This window comes from Giraffa tippelskirchi, chromosome 11, assembly GCF_054371585.1.
Source record: "Giraffa tippelskirchi isolate mGirTip1 chromosome 11, T2T-mGirTip1v1.2.pri, whole genome shotgun sequence".
NCBI classification, from domain to species: domain Eukaryota; kingdom Metazoa; phylum Chordata; class Mammalia; order Artiodactyla; family Giraffidae; genus Giraffa; species Giraffa tippelskirchi.
Window position 1 is genome coordinate 19,971,437 of NC_137285.1, and position 15,627 is coordinate 19,987,063.

At 42.2% G+C, this 15,627-nt stretch overlaps 1 protein-coding gene across 2 annotated transcripts in view; it reads right to left on the bottom strand.

Annotated features, from left to right (window-relative positions):
* Window positions 1-15,627, bottom strand: part of CDK2AP1 (cyclin dependent kinase 2 associated protein 1) — a 29,080-nt gene that overhangs the window by 11,883 nt on the left and 1,570 nt on the right. The window contains exons 1-2 of one of the 2 annotated variants that reach the window (XM_081540356.1): window positions 8,874-8,986; window positions 6,551-6,661 (exon numbers count right to left, since the gene is read on the bottom strand). The gene's annotated coding sequence lies outside the window, so the exon portion shown is untranslated. Of the gene's footprint in view, window positions 1-6,550; window positions 6,662-8,873; window positions 8,987-15,627 lie in introns of those variants that run through there. The other variant, XM_081540355.1, reaches the window with a different exon arrangement.

Genomic DNA, 15,627 nt, shown 5'->3' on the forward strand with positions numbered 1-15,627 from the left:
TAATCTTTATTTTTTATTTAATACAATATATGATTTAAATATATAATGTATGATTTCAATATATAATAAATATAAAGCAATTATTAAGATAATTTACATTCTTTTTATGATACTATCTTTAAACCCAGCGGGTATTTTACCCTTACAGCTCATCCTGATTGGGACTGGCCACATTTCAAGAGCTTGGTAGCCACAATAGCCAATGGTTTACTTACTGGATCAGTACAGGGCTAGAAGCTGTAAGCAGAGGGCTCATAGGCTGACAGACCTGGGTATTAATTCTGGCTCCATCATCTATTCACTGTTGGACTAAGCCTCCATTTCCTTGGGGCAAAAATCCAGGTCTCAGAGGTCTGCTTCAGTCCTTTCTACAGATGTTGTGGGCTATTCTCTCCATATTGTATTTTTAGCATGATGTCCATCCCCTCACTGATCATAATTTTGGGGGGGGCAACCCTGACGGGTATGTGGGATCTTAGTTACCCCACCAGGGATCAAATTTGTGTCCCATGCAGTGGAAGCAGAGTCTTAACCACTGGACAGCCAAGGAAGTCCCACCACTGATCATCATGGAAAAATATTTTTCCTCTTGTTTTTTAGATCTATTCATTTAGTGTAAACTTCACCCTTTAAAAATACACAGTTCAGTGGGATTTAGTATAAGCACAAAGTTGTGCAGTCATGAGCATTATCTAATTCTAAAACATTTCTGCCATCCCAAAAGGGATAGTCACTCCCATTCTTCACTACCCATAGCTTTAGGCAGCTGCTAATCTGCTTTCTATGTCTATGGATGTACCTATTCTGGACATTTCATATGAATGGATTCAGTTAAAATATGTGTATGGCCTCTTTCACTTAGTATAATACTTTCAAGGTCCATCTGTTTTGTAACACGGATCAGGACTATGTTCCTCTTTATGACTGAATAATATTCCATTGTATAGATAGGCCATATTTTATTTATCCATTCATTAGCTGATGGACATTTCATTCATTTTCACTTTTTGACTATTATGAACAAAGCTCCTATGAACAATTGTGTTCAAGTTTTTGTGAAAATGTTTTAGTTCTTTGGGGTACATAACCAGGAGTGGGATTGCTGAGTTACCTAGTAACTCTATGTTTAACTTTATGAAGAACTGCTGCACTATTTTCCATAGTGACTATCATTTATATTCCTACAAGCAATCTGTAATATTTATAATTTCTCCATATCGTCACCAACACTTTTATCATCTGACTTTTTTATTTTAGGCATCCTAGTTGGTATGAACTGGAATCTCATGGTTTTGATTTGCTTTTTTTTTTTTTGGCTATGCTGGGTCTTCATTCTGGTGGATAGGCTCTTTGTTACAGCACTCAGGTTTAGTTGCCTTGTGGCATGTGGGATCTTAGTTCCCCACCAGGGACTGAACCTTCATCCTCTGTATTAGAAGGCAGATTCTTAACCACTGGACCACCAGGGAAATCCCTGCATTTTTTCTTTTTTAATTTGACTGAAGGGGCACTCAGGAGCTTTGATCTTTATTGTGGCATGTGGGGTCTAGTTCCCTGACCAGGGAGTGAACAGAGTCTCCTGCACTGGGAGCTCAGAATCTTAGCCACTGGCCCACCACAGAGGTCCGCCCTTAACCTGTTGTTTAACTTGAGTTTTTATGTTAAGTTGTATGAGTTCTTTGTTCTGGATACTTGTCCCTTCCCAGATTTATAGCTTGCAAATATTTTCTCCCATTCTGTGGGCTATCTCTTAATTTTGTTTCATTTCATTTATTTATTTAGGCTGTGCTGGGTCTTCATTGTTGACCCTGGGCTTTCTCTAGTTGCAGAGAGCAGGGGCTACTCTCTTGTTGCGGTTCCCAGGCTCTAGAGCGTAGGCTCAGCAGTAGTGGTGTATGGGCTTACTTGCTCCGAGGCATGTGGGTTGTCTCGACCCAGGGATTGAGCCAGTGTCTCCTCCACTGGCAGGTGGATTCTTTTTTTAAAAAAATGTTATTTATTTTTTTATTTATGGCTGTGCTGGGTCTTCATTGCTTTGCGGGCATTCCTCTAGTTGCTGCAAGTGGGGGCCACTCTAGTTGCGGTGCAAGGGCTTCTCACTGCAGTGGCTTCTCTTGTTTCAGAGAATTGGCTCTAGGTGTGTGGGCTTCAGTAGTTGTGGCACATGGGCTTAGCACTTGTGGCTCCCAGGCTCTAGAGCACAGGCTCAATAGTTGTGGCACGTAGGCTTAGTTACTCCAAGGCATGTGGGATCGTCCCAGATCAGAAATTGAACTCATGTCTCCTGCATTGGCAGGCAGATTCTTTACCATTGTGCCACCAGAGAAGCCCTCTTTTAATTTTCTCGATCGTTTTGGTACGAAAAATGAAAGTCTCTCAGTCGTGTCCGACTCTTTGCGACTCCATGGGCTATACAGTCCATGGAATTCTCCAGGCCAGAATAGTGGAGTGGGTAGCCTTTCCTTTCTCCAGGGGATCTTCCCAACCCAGAGATCGAACCCAGGTCTCCCACATTGCAGGCAGATTCTTCACCAGCTGAGCCACAAGGGAAGCCCAAGAATACTGAGTGGGTAGCCTATTCCTTCTCCAGGGGATCTTCCTGACCCAGGAATTGAACCGGGGTCTCCTGCATTGCAGGTGGATTCTTTACCAACTGAGCTATGAAGGAAGCCCACAGTTTTGGTATAGAAAAGGTTTTAATTCTACCCGCACTCCCTCCAGCACCAGGTGGTTTGTGGGATTTCAGTTCCCAAAGCAGGAATTGAACCTAGGCCCTTGACAATGAGAGCAAGAAGTCCTAACCACTGGACACCCAGGGAATGCTCCAAAAGTTTCTAATTTTGATGAAGTCCAAACTATCTATTTTTAAATCTCTATTTGCTTGTGGTTTGGGTATCGTATCTTGTCAAAGGTCATGAAAATTTTCACCTAAGTTTTCTTCAAATAGTTTTTCTACTTTTTGTTCTTATATTTAGGCCTTTGATCCATTTTTAGGTAATTTTTGTGTATGGATTCATACATAAAATTCATTCTCTGCATGTGAATATCCAGTCAGTTGTCTCAGTACCATTTGTTGGAAAGTCTATTCTTTCCCCATTACATGGTCTTGACACCCTTGTTGAAAATTAGTTGATGATGAGTGTGAATTTATTTCTAAACTCTCAATTCTATTCCATCGATCTATGGGATCTATCCTTGTGTCCTTACCACACAGATTTGTGTCCCTACTACACTGTAGCTTTGGAGTAGGCTTTGAATTCAGGAAGTCTGAGTGCTCCAACTTGTTCAAGATTATTTTGGCTATTCTGGGTCTTTTGCATGTCCCTATGAATTTTAGGATCAGCTTGTCTTTTTTTTTTTTTTTACAAAAAAATTGGAATTTTGATACAGCTTGTATTAAGTTCATCCAGTTAGGGAGTATTGCAATTTTAATTTCAGTGTTAACTCTTCCATTCCGTGAGTACAAGATGTCTTTCCAATCATTTAGTTCTTTTTCTTTAATTTCTACAATTTTCTTTACAGTTTTCAGTATACAAGCCTTGTACTTCTTCAGTTAAATGTATTCCTAAGTATTTCATTATTTTTGATGCAATTGTGAGGTTTTCTTAATTTTAGGGTTATCTTTAGTGTGTAGAAACACAACTTATTTTCCTATATTTTCTTCTTTCCTGAATTCACTTTTTAGCTGTAATAGTTGTTTTGTGTCTGCAGGTAGATTCTTTAGGATACTCTCTATATAAGATCATGTTATCTGCAAATACAGAGTTTTCATTCTTCCTTTCCAAATGCAATGCATTTTCTTTTACTTGCCACATAGCTCTGCCTAAAACCTCGAGGACAGAACTGGATAGAAGCAGTATGAGCAGACATCCTTGCCTTGTTCCTGATCTTAGGGGTAAAGATTTTAGGTTTTCACCATTAAGTATGATGTTCACTGTGGCCTTTTCATAGATGCCTTTCATCAAGTTAAGGATGTTCCCTTCTCTGCCTAGTTTGTTGAGTGTTTTTTATCATAAAAGAGTTGGATTTTGTCAAATGCTTTTTTAGAATCAGACTTCCTTTTTTTCATTTTATTTTTGGCTGTGCTGGGTCTTTGTTGCTGCACATGGGCTTTCTCTAGTTGCAGGGAGCAGGAGCTATTCTCTAGTTGCGGTGCGTGGGCTTCTCACTGCGGTGCTTCTCTTGTGGAGCAAGGGCTCTAGGGTGCACGGGCTTTGGTAGTTGCAAAGCAAGGGCTTACCCGCCCGGAGGCATGTGGACCAGGGATCAGACTGGTATCTCCTGCAAGGTGGATTCTGAACCACTGGACCACCAGGGAAACCCAAATCCTTTTTCTTTTTTTAAAGTTATGTTTTATTTTTTTTGTTGGCATATAATTGCGTTACAATACTGTGTGAATTTCTGCTGTACAACAACGTGAATCAGTTATATATATATATATATATACACATACGTGCGTGCTAAGTCGCTTCAGTCATATCCAACTCTAAGCGACCCCATGGACTGTAGCCTGACAGGCTCCTCTGTCCATGGGGATTCTCCAGGCAAGAATAGTGGAGTGGGTTGCCGTGCCCTCCTCCAAGGGATCTTCCCGACCCAGGGATCAAACCTGCATCTCTTATATCTCCTGCACTGACAGGCAGGTCCTTTACCACTAGCACCACCTGGGAAGCCCCAAATATACATATATCCCCTCCCATTTGAGCCTCCCTCCCACCTCATCCCAAATGCTTTTCCTACATCTATTGAGATCATGGTGGGGGAGGGGGGAAGATCCCCTTTATTCAACAAATATTAATAATTATCAAGTGTTTACTACATCTCAGGCACTATTGCAGGAGCAGCAGGAGAAGACCATCCCCATGTTGTGATGAAGCTTATCATTACAGGCATGGCTGCCCTGTTTAGCTGTCCCCTCTCACCCCCCTACACTGGAGCCATTTCCTTACCCCTTGTCTCCCATGAATTCTTCTTCAGACCAGACTAGATTATGACCCTGGTGCTTGTTCATTCCCACATCAGAGCCTTCATCACACCAACTTGCCCTTGTGTTTCACTTGGAGAACTCCTGCTCACCCCTCAAAGCCCAGCTCAACCATCCCACCTCTGAAAAGACTTCCCTGCCTGACAGCCCCTCTGCTAATGCCCACTATTGCATGTGGCTGGTCTCCCTGAGTTTGCACCACATAAAGGAAAGACCTGCATCCTTGAATGTCTAGTCAAGGCATATAGAACATCCCATAAAGGGCCTCAGTGTGCTCCTAGAAATGAGGCAAAGCAAGATCAATTCTCATTTGTAGGTGGTAACTCCTGTTCACAACCTTCTTCCTGCTCACAACTCCCTTTCCATAAAAGATGTGTTAGCTTCCTGGGGCTGCCATTATCTAATTACCACTAACTGGTGGCTTAAAACAACAGAGACTTACTTGCTCTCAGTTCTGGGGGCCAGAAGTCTGAAACCAAGGTGTGGGCAGGGACCTGCTCCCTCTAAAGGCCGGAGGGAGGATCCTTTCCCTCTTCCAGCTTCCAGAATGGCTACACACATTCTTTGGCTTGTGGTCATATCACTCCAGCCCTGCCTTCACATGGCCTTCTTCTCTATGCGTCTTCTCCCTGGCTCTTCTAAGAACACTTGTTACTGGATTGAAGACCTACTTTAATTAATGCAGGATGATCTTATCTCAAGAACTTTAATTACACCTGCAGAGACCTTTTATCCCCAAAAAAGTCACATTTATAGATTCCAGTGGGTAAGACTCTGTGCTCCCAATGTAGGGGACCCAGGTTCAATCCCTGCTTAGGGAACTAGATCCCACATGCCACAACTTAAGACCTAGCACAGCCAAAAAAAAAAAGAAATCTGTATGAAACTCTCCAGTAAGTCCCTTTAGCTTTATTTTTATTTTTTATTTTTTTAGCAAAGAAAGGTTTATTGCAGGGCCAAGCAAAGAGAACAGGTGGCTTATGCTCAAACACCCTGAAATCAAGATAGATCCTTGTAAATGAGTGGTTTTATAATGATCTAGAATGGACCCTTATTAGTTTAATGGGTATGTCACAGAGTGACTTGCCAGGGAACACAACAGATGAAGGAGAAAGCCGAGTCCAGTGGAAGAGCCTCAGGGGATAAGCTTTAGCTCTGGATCCACTGTGAGCCAACTCTTTAGGCCTGAAATAACTTGTTTAACCTATCTGGGCCTTAGTTCATCTATAAGATTAGGGAGGTTTGATGGGATGAAGCTCTAAGAATTCTCAAAACTCTTAACATCCGAAGAAAGCAGTCAGACAACATATGTACCATTTTCGCCTAAGGGAAAAACATCAGGAAAGTCTTGAAACTGTTAGGAAACTTGATACCATTCTGGGGCCATCAGCTCCAAAGTGGAGTGAACCTGCCCCAGGTGGTAAGAAGCTGATGTGTTGGAGTTGAGGGTGTATTTAAACTTCTATACATGTGGGATTTACTGCATATATACTAGCACAGAAGCACACGTAGAACTTATACATAATTTAATAAATTAACAGTGGAAGTATACTCAGAAATGCTTACTAGAATACGTGACCAAAGTCTTCCCTGGCGGTCCAGTGGTTTGAACTCGGTGCTTCCACTGCAGAGGGCACAGGTTTGATCCCTGGTCAAGGAACTAGGATCCTGCAAGTCCTGCATGCCATGGGACACAGCCAAAAAACACACAAAACAAAAAGACAATGTGGACAAAAACATTCGGAGACCGCTGACATAAAAAGCTAGTTAAATAGGCAGTCAAACCCAACAGTTTGATAACCAGACAGGTTGTGGGTAAAGTATCATGATTAACTTAGCAGTGACTCCAGTGTGGTTTATATCCTCTGGACAGTAAAACCATATTTGACATCAAGTTGGGTTTTGATCAGAAGTCTACACCCAAATTTATTAATTTTGTTATGTTTCTGCCATTATTTCTGTTTTATTGACCAGGAGCTGGCAAGCTTTCCTGAAAAGGGTCATATAGTCAATATTTTAAGCTTTGCAGGCCACATTATCTCTCACTGTGCAAGTCTGCCATTATAGCATAGCCTTAGATGATACATCAAATGAGGGGCGTACCTGGATTCCAATAAGACTTTGTGAACACTGATATTTGAATATCAGGTATTTTTCACATGGTACAAAATATTCTGCTTCCCTGGTGATCCAGTAGTTAAGAATCCACCTGCCAATGCAGGGAACATGGGTTTGATCCCTGGTCCGGGAAGATTCCACATGCCAAGGGGCAATTAAGCCCGCAAGCCTAGAGCCCACGTTCCACAACAACAGAAGCTACCAGTGAGAAGCCTGCACAACGCAATGAAAAGTAACCACCACTCGCCACAACTAGAGAAAGCCCAAGTGTAGCAACGAATATCCAATGCAGCCATAAATAAATATAAAACAAACAAAAAACAAAACAAAAAAAAAGTATTTTTTCACACATTTAAGAAAATAAAAACTATTCTTAGCTTCCAGGGTCATTCAAAAATAGGTGACAGTGGACTGGATAGACCCGTGGACCATGGTTTGCCAATCCCTGTGTTAGACCTCAAAAGTTTGTTTCTTAAATCTGATCTGCAAACAGAATAATCCAAGTTGCATAGCAATACCTCTGAACAGGAAACACACATGTAAAAACATACACTGTGGAAATAGCTAAACAGAAATCCAATATTAATGCAGAAATTTAGAGGATTCTATAACTTGTCTTGATCTAGGACTAGAGATGAAAAAGTACATTCTAGGGACCTCATGTCTCTAAACAGTGGGCATCTTCACAGAACACTTGACTTTCTACCAAAGGTTCATGAATGTCTCTATTTTCTACAAGTAATAATTTATTCCAGTTTGCCTTTCTCCAATAATTGCACATCCATCTTTGTGAGAATGAATCTTGCCTACAACCACAGATAAACAACAGAAGCTAGAGCATTTTTTGTGATACTCAAAAATTTACCCTCTCAAGTTTCCCAAGAAAGGATACTGAAGAAACTGGAAAGAATGACTGCCTTGGAAATGAGAGTGAGGGCCAAGCGGGAGGAGCAGAGAGAATGCTCAGTGTGCATTCTCGTCTGCCTGTTGACTTCTGTCAGGTGCTGGTGTTACTTATTCAAGTAAACAACCAATCACAAACATAAAAATTAAGTATTCTGGACTAATTAAGTGTTCACCTAGCCGTCTTACCTTTGCATGCTACCTGGTGGTGATTCCTAATGGGACGGTAGTTTGGAACTGGCACTGTGGCACTTGCCTCTCCTAACCCAAAGATGCACTTGACGCCCAGAGTGGGCAGCTTTCAGAGGACAGAGCCAACTTGCTGAGAGTTGGGCTCTAAAAATAAACATTTTGCACATTTCTTTTAGCCTCCTTTCTCTCCATAAAGGCCTTCACAGATGGCTTCTTTACATCATGCTCTCAAATGACTAGCTGATAAATATTCATACTTATGGAAATTGTATTGTGCATACTCCAAACCCCCTAGCCAGTTAACATTTCTATTTTCCATTATCTCAAGGGTGTTGCCCCCTTGTTCACGGGCCTTGTCCTCTATAAAACACAAACGTGTGTGCAGACACACAGATCAGACACCAGCCTTGGCCTCTGTGTGATCAACTTGGTTAGAAGCAGTTTTTCCCCTCAAGAGGCCATGTCTGGAGACACTGTGGGTTTTCACTACTGGCAGGGTGCAGGGTATGCAGTGTGTACGACTGGTATCTAGTGGGTAGATGACGAGGGTGCTGCTCAACACCAAACAATGCACAGGACAGCCCCCACCTCTCCCTACCCTCTGCAAAGAATGGACTGGCCCAAAGGTCAATGGTGTGGAGGCCCAGGGGAACAGCATGTGAAGCAGAAAGCAGACCTGGATTACAGATGAATCCCTGAAGGGGAATAAAGTCAAAGCAAACTGGAACCGTTAACAGGAAAACTCAGTGAGGACGGTGAAGGCTCTCCATGACATCTGGCCTCTCATTTCTTCTTATTCAGATTAACATTCAATGTATTAAGGTTATACATTTAAGAACAATTTTCTTTAAATCTTGATGCTCAATTTATAAATATTTTTGTGAGATTTCAGTTAAAATGTAAAACACTCCCTTTCACTTGTTCTTCAATTAATGCTCAATTGTCTCAGGTGTTTGGCAAGCTAAATTCCCCTCAACGTGAACACCATTTACAAATTTGATTAAATTCCCTTAAGCATTTCAAGCTACAAATTGAACATGATTCTCTCAAGCATTTCAAAGCCCACAAAGAGGACTCGCAAACAAGCCAGACTCCAGACACTTTTTTTTAATGTTTTTTAAAAATACCTTTGTCCACATCTAGAGAACAGTGAGTGGCATGGACCCCTGGTCCAAATCACCCCTGCAGTTCCCCAACCTCTGTGCCCATCTCATCCGTAAAGCGAGTGTCAGCTCTGACATGGCATAGAGGTGAATAGAGGCAAGGAGGCTTACACACACACACACACACACGGGACAACAGGGATCTACTCATCTGGGTATCCTGTAGTATCTTCTCCTGTTCATTCCCAAATTCACACACACACACACACACACACACACACACACACACACACACAGGGATCTACTCATCTGGGTATCCTGTAGTTTCTTCTCCCGTTCATTCCCAAATTCACACACACACACACACACACACACACACACGGATCTACTCATCATCCTGTAGTTTCTTCTCCTGTTCATTCCCAAATTCACACACACACACGGATCTACTCATCTGGGTATCCTGTAGTTTCTTCTTCTCCTGTTCATTCCCAAATTCACACACACACACACACATATACACACACAGGGATCTACTCATCTGGGTATCCTGTAGTTTCTTCTTTTCCTGTTCATTCCCAAATTCTCTGGCTCCCCAAGCCCAGTGCAAGGATCTGACTGGATCTCTCGGCCAATCATTACTTTGCCATCCACAAGCCCCAGAGCTCACCACCCTCCATCTCTCTGTCCACTGCAGGCTCCACAAAGCAGTCTGGTGTCAGTGGATAGTGGCTCACCTCCTCCCCCCTTTACTACCACTCCCATACCCGGCATTCCTGATGTTTCCTTCCTAGCTCCCATGACCACCGGAACCTTAACCTGATGGCTTATTTGCTGTCTCCGACATGAGAATAACTACCCATGAAGAATCCCTACCAAAGAGAGCCATGCGACCCGCTGCTAGACACATAGCAGTGGCTTATTAAATATTTAGTGAAGAAACATGAAATACAGGCACCAATTCCACAAGCCTTAGAGACAGAAAGGCTTTTCATCTGAGAACAGAGGACTGAGGACTATGGAAAGCACCCACAGTGACTGGCACATACTAAGCTGTCTGCAGTAGTTTACGTTTTGTTTTTCATCAGCAGAGGTCCGATCTCAGACTCACAGATTGGATGGCTGTGCAGTGGCAGGAATGAATTTTCAATAGCAAGCCTCACACCCCAAGTTCTCCAACACTGCAGCACCTTGCAGAGGACACCTGTGACCCGAGCCCCCTGGCCCGGGCACCCAGTGTCAACTCACTGAAGCTCTACAGCGGCACGGCCATTTTTTTTTTGCTCTAACAAGCGCTGGGTTGCTTTTTATCCTCATCGTTAAGAAGTCTTCTAGAATTCTTTTTAAACACAAAGCCAAAAAAAAGTCCAAGCCCCCAGTGGAAAGAAGCTCTCTAGGTCAGCGTGGTGAGCCCTGACACAGCTCCAACAGGTATACAGAGCCCAGTCAAAGACAACACACAGATAAAAGCATATTAGCCAGTTTAATTTATTTAAGAATCTTACAAAAAAAAAAAAGAAAAAAAAAAAGAAACAAAAATCAGAAAACACAACAACAAAAAACTACAGAATTTTGTCACGCTTCATGGTTGATCGTTTTTACTTGCAAGGGTATAAACCTCGCTAAATGCAGCCAATACATTTTTTTATTGCATGAGACCCTATTTTTTTTTAAAGTTACAAATCAAAACGGTTAGAACAATTGTTTCTGGACACTTGGTACTGTATCACCACGGAAGGCTGAAGAAGCAGTGCAGTATCATCAGAACAGTGCGTACCTTCATACACTGAGGGACACTCAAAAACAGAGTAGCAATATAAAAAGAGATTGTAAAAAAGAACACAACAAAAACAACTGAAAGAGTTTTACATCCACCTTTGTTTCAAATTGTCTTTGGATTCCATCACATGTTGTCTCAAGATGCACCATGTCAGATTAGTAAAGGAGGAAGATCTATGCCTAAGTACAAAAGTATCCTTTGCTCAGCGGGAGGTAGAACCTGGCAAAAGTTTTATTGCAGAGATACAGCGTACCTCTTCCCACCTCTCATGGTTGATGGTAGATACAAGTGGTTATTGAAAAATAATATCAGTAGTTTGCAAATTCAGTATAAACCATGAACAGGATGATTTTTTTTTCTCTGATGGCGGTGAGACGGCAATGTGCTACGTAGAAAATACAAGCTCTCTGCCCCGTAAAGTGGAAGTCAGAAAGAAGGCTCAAGCTTCTTTATCTTCTTCAGTGCCACAAATACTGTCATAGCAAGAAAGGCCCTCAGGATAGAGGGATGGGTGGGAAAGCCAGGGGGTTCTCACTAAGGAGCCTGCGGACTGACCCTCAGCCCCAAGGAGGCTTGACCTGCAAGTATGGGAGATAGCCTACGTCCCAGGTGGCAGCCCTTGCTTGACTCTGCACTCCAAGGGTGTGGCCTCAGCCTGAGAGCTGCTGCTGCAAACCACGTGGTTCAACTGCTTCCTGGGCGTCAGAGAAGGGAAGCCTCAGACAGAGGCACTCACCTCTGACAGGTCCTCTTTCAAGACACACTAGGTTCCTAAAACTCACCTAAATACAGACAACTTCTAAATGTTAGTAAGTCTACCAAGCTCAGAGCAACGAATGAAACGTGTACATGAATGAAAGGTGCAAGAAATGCTCATGGTGTCTTTCCTGAAAGTTACTGAGGAATATTTTCTTAAAAGTGCAAAATCTGTAGGTAGAAACACAGTGTTTGCCTGTTACCACAGTGGTGGTAATGATTACCACCACTTCTGTGAGCCACTCCTGAGTGGGCCCTCCTGGCAGCACTAATCCAATCATTAAGAGTGCCTCCATCCCTCTCAGATCCTAGGTTTACAGCCAATCTAGTCAAGATCAATTCAACATCTCGATGGTGGTGGGACAGCTCAAGGGATCCCACCAGCCTGTCCCTCCACAGTTAACACACAGCATCAGCCCTTGAGCTTAAGGCTCAGGGAAGCCTGCACAAGCAGTTGTGCTGCTCTACTCGGGAGGACAACTGTCCCTGGAAGTACATTCTCTAACCTCACCTGCCAGTACTGACACCAGCACATACTGGGCCCGTCTCCACCCCTTAACTGGTGGGACAGAAGCAGATCGCCCATGCTCACTGGAAAGGAAGTTTCTGGTTATTATTTGAAGGCTAAAAGGACAGGCTCAACTTCTTTAAGAAACAGAAAATTTGCAGCAGCAGCAGCCCATACATCACTGTTCAGATCTACAAGATTTCGCTCTTGGCTGGAAAGCCACAAGGATGAAGGATGTGGTGCAGGCCTGAAAAATTGCAAAGGAAGAAACAAGTCAGGTTTACTGAAGAGTTGAGTTTGATCCCAAATGCACTGAAGAAGTTAAAGGAGCTTAAAGAAAGTCTTGGGAAGAAATTTTTTCAGGTGAAAACAGGCTCACTATAGCTTCCAAAGAGCAACATAAATGAGCATAACTAGTCATATAATGACAGTATCAGAAATTGCACTCAAGTACATTCCCCCAATACAATGCATTGCACACAGTAAAAAATTTGTAATAAAAATTGAAAACACAATCAGGTATGTTGAAAAATATTAACACAAAACAGACACAGGAATTCTATAGTAAAGATGTAAAACCGAATTCTAAAATACATGAACAAATTCAACTTAAGCTTTTCATATGTTTCTACAGCAAAAAAGAAAAAAAAAAAAAAATCAGAAGAAGCCCCCTATGGGAAATCAAGAAAAGAATAAATAGAATTGGAGGAGGGAAAAGAGACAAACAAGTGGGTGGGGTCCCAATTTACAAGAAATATTTACATTCAGAATTCAAAAGAACTCAACATTTCCATATATACACATTATGTACATATATATAAGTACAGCGTAAGATTAGAAGGTGGGTTTTGGATTTCACCTCAAGTACTCAGAAAAAAATTACTAGCTAGTTAGAGCTGCAGGTATCTAAATGTGTTTCCTTCACTTATATGCCCTCAAAACGCACTGCCTTGTATTAGACAATTGGCATCCAACGAGGACTTTTTATAAATGGTTTTTGCTCGCAGCTGTAGCCACATGGACTGTCTGCTGCATATTCCAGCAGCAAGGCATGCACAGTGCATGCACCTGGGTGTGGTGTTAGCCAAGGAGACCTCAGATATAGGAAGGATAGTTAACCAATGCCCACTACCACTGGGATGCCTGCATTCACCAAACATCTGTTAACCGGGTACCAGTTTCACAGCGACTCTTTATGTAGCACCATTCGTAGAAACTGTCGAATGTCATTTAGGTACATTTTTTAAGAGAGTAACTGGGTAGGGAGTTTCCTCTTAACATCTAATCAAGAAAAGGACCCAAGGGAAAAACACTTTTCCTCTCTTCCTACTTTCATCAATTGAGATGCATCAATCATTTCTAATCTATTGCTTTTCTTCCCCCTCCTTGGAAAGTGGAGGGGACTGAGGGAAAGGTTCCCATTATACAACTCTAAGTGCTGTTCTGGTACCCTTGCTTGTCATTCCTGTCAGAAGTTGTTCTGATAGCATCACACAGAGATTAGCAAATGAATGCCCCAGGGGGTACAGCCAGAAAATTATGCCTCTAAAATATTATATTCCCCTGGAGTTTGGTAATCTAGAACTTTTACCTTTACAGATGAAGCAAGATAAAACTAAAAGGTTTTACTGTTGCAACTCAAAAAGGTTTCTGAAGTGCTAACTGGATTAGAATAAATATATATATACATACACACACTCCTACATTGCTTTGGATGCAGGTTCTTGCTAACTTATATACAGATGTGAAGAAAAGATACTGAAGAGTTGTATCAGCAATTTAGCAGCAGAAAGGGAAAATTGCTTAAGATATTTACTTTTTCATCAAGTTGGGTTTAAAAATACCTTATTAATACTTTTAGGAATTTGTATCATTGATACATATCTGGATAATCCCACTAAACTGCAGCTAGAGACCTTGTGGTATGGAGGATGCTAGATCAGGGGAACACTAACCTCCCCCAATACCATCTGAGCAGCTCTGGACTGGGAAAGTGGTTTTCAGCACAATCGGTACTGTAAACTCTGAAAACACGAACATGATTCATAATCAGATCTTTGTGCTCAGAGCCATATTGCTAAAAAGGGAGCAAAGGCATTACAGAGGCCAAATGGACTCACATACGGTTCAACAAGGTCCTTGGGTTAAGACGTGGCATTCAGATCCTGAAATACAAGACCTGTTTTACAGAAGTTAGCTCTCATGTGAGACTTGATTTTTTTTTGACAGAAGAGGACACTGAATGCTGGGTTTCCCCATGTTGACCAACCTAAAACTTGCTGACTTGGATAAGGGCACAGTGTAAAGGTCGTATGTTCACCTCCAGAGAGGAGCGTGGGCAGAGGCTCCGAGGGCTCACGTGCACACCGCACCACCACGGGCGTGGGCAGCCGGCCCCTCAGCTCCCCATCCGTTTACACGGCTGCCTTTCCGAGGTCTACTCTGAGAGTTTCACAGGACTTATTTCTGGACCTTTTTTAAAAATGCAAAATAAAGCTGTTCTACAAAGAACAGGACATACACATTCCCCTCTGTAACAAGATAGCTATTCCAAGAGCAAACATTACATCGTGAATTGTGAGGGTCAACTATTTTCGTATTAAAGAATCCTCATACTGAAGCTGCTTGGAAAAAAACATAACCTGCTTTAAAAAAAAAAAAAAAAAGATGCCCGCACACACAAAAAAAGCAAAGTTGGGCTAAGCCTACAAGACACAGTCTCTCTTCCACAACCCTGCCATTCTGTCTCACTGGAGGGAGCAGGCAGGTTAGGCTTCCTCTCCACAGCTCTATCTTCCTTGGGGTGCTGATGGAAGCTGAGTAGGCTCCTGATTTAAAAACAGAGCTAACTGGGAAGTTTTGGTGCAGTTGGACAACTCTGATCTTGGCTGCCAGCTGGGTCTAGAGGCCCTAACAAGGGACACTGGTTGCTATTCACATGGATCACTGCCTGAGATATAAGGATAGACTGAGGATAAAAGTTGCATCCACTGGGCAAAATATGCCAAAGAACCGAAATTATTCTTAATTTGTTCTTTTAGGCGTCAAGAATAAATAAATCCAAAGAAAGAAAACTTATGGTGAACGTGACCTAACTAAACTCAGGCTTGTAGAAACACAAGAGGATGACAGCTCTAGCTTACCCACCACTGAACATACATCTCACCAGATCCTGCAAGAAGTTTAGAAAGGAACAAAGGAGAACAGTTCAACTTGCAAAACATTTGAAAGCACTATTATTTCACCCCTTCCTCAATACCATTTTGATTTTATAGGGTGGGTT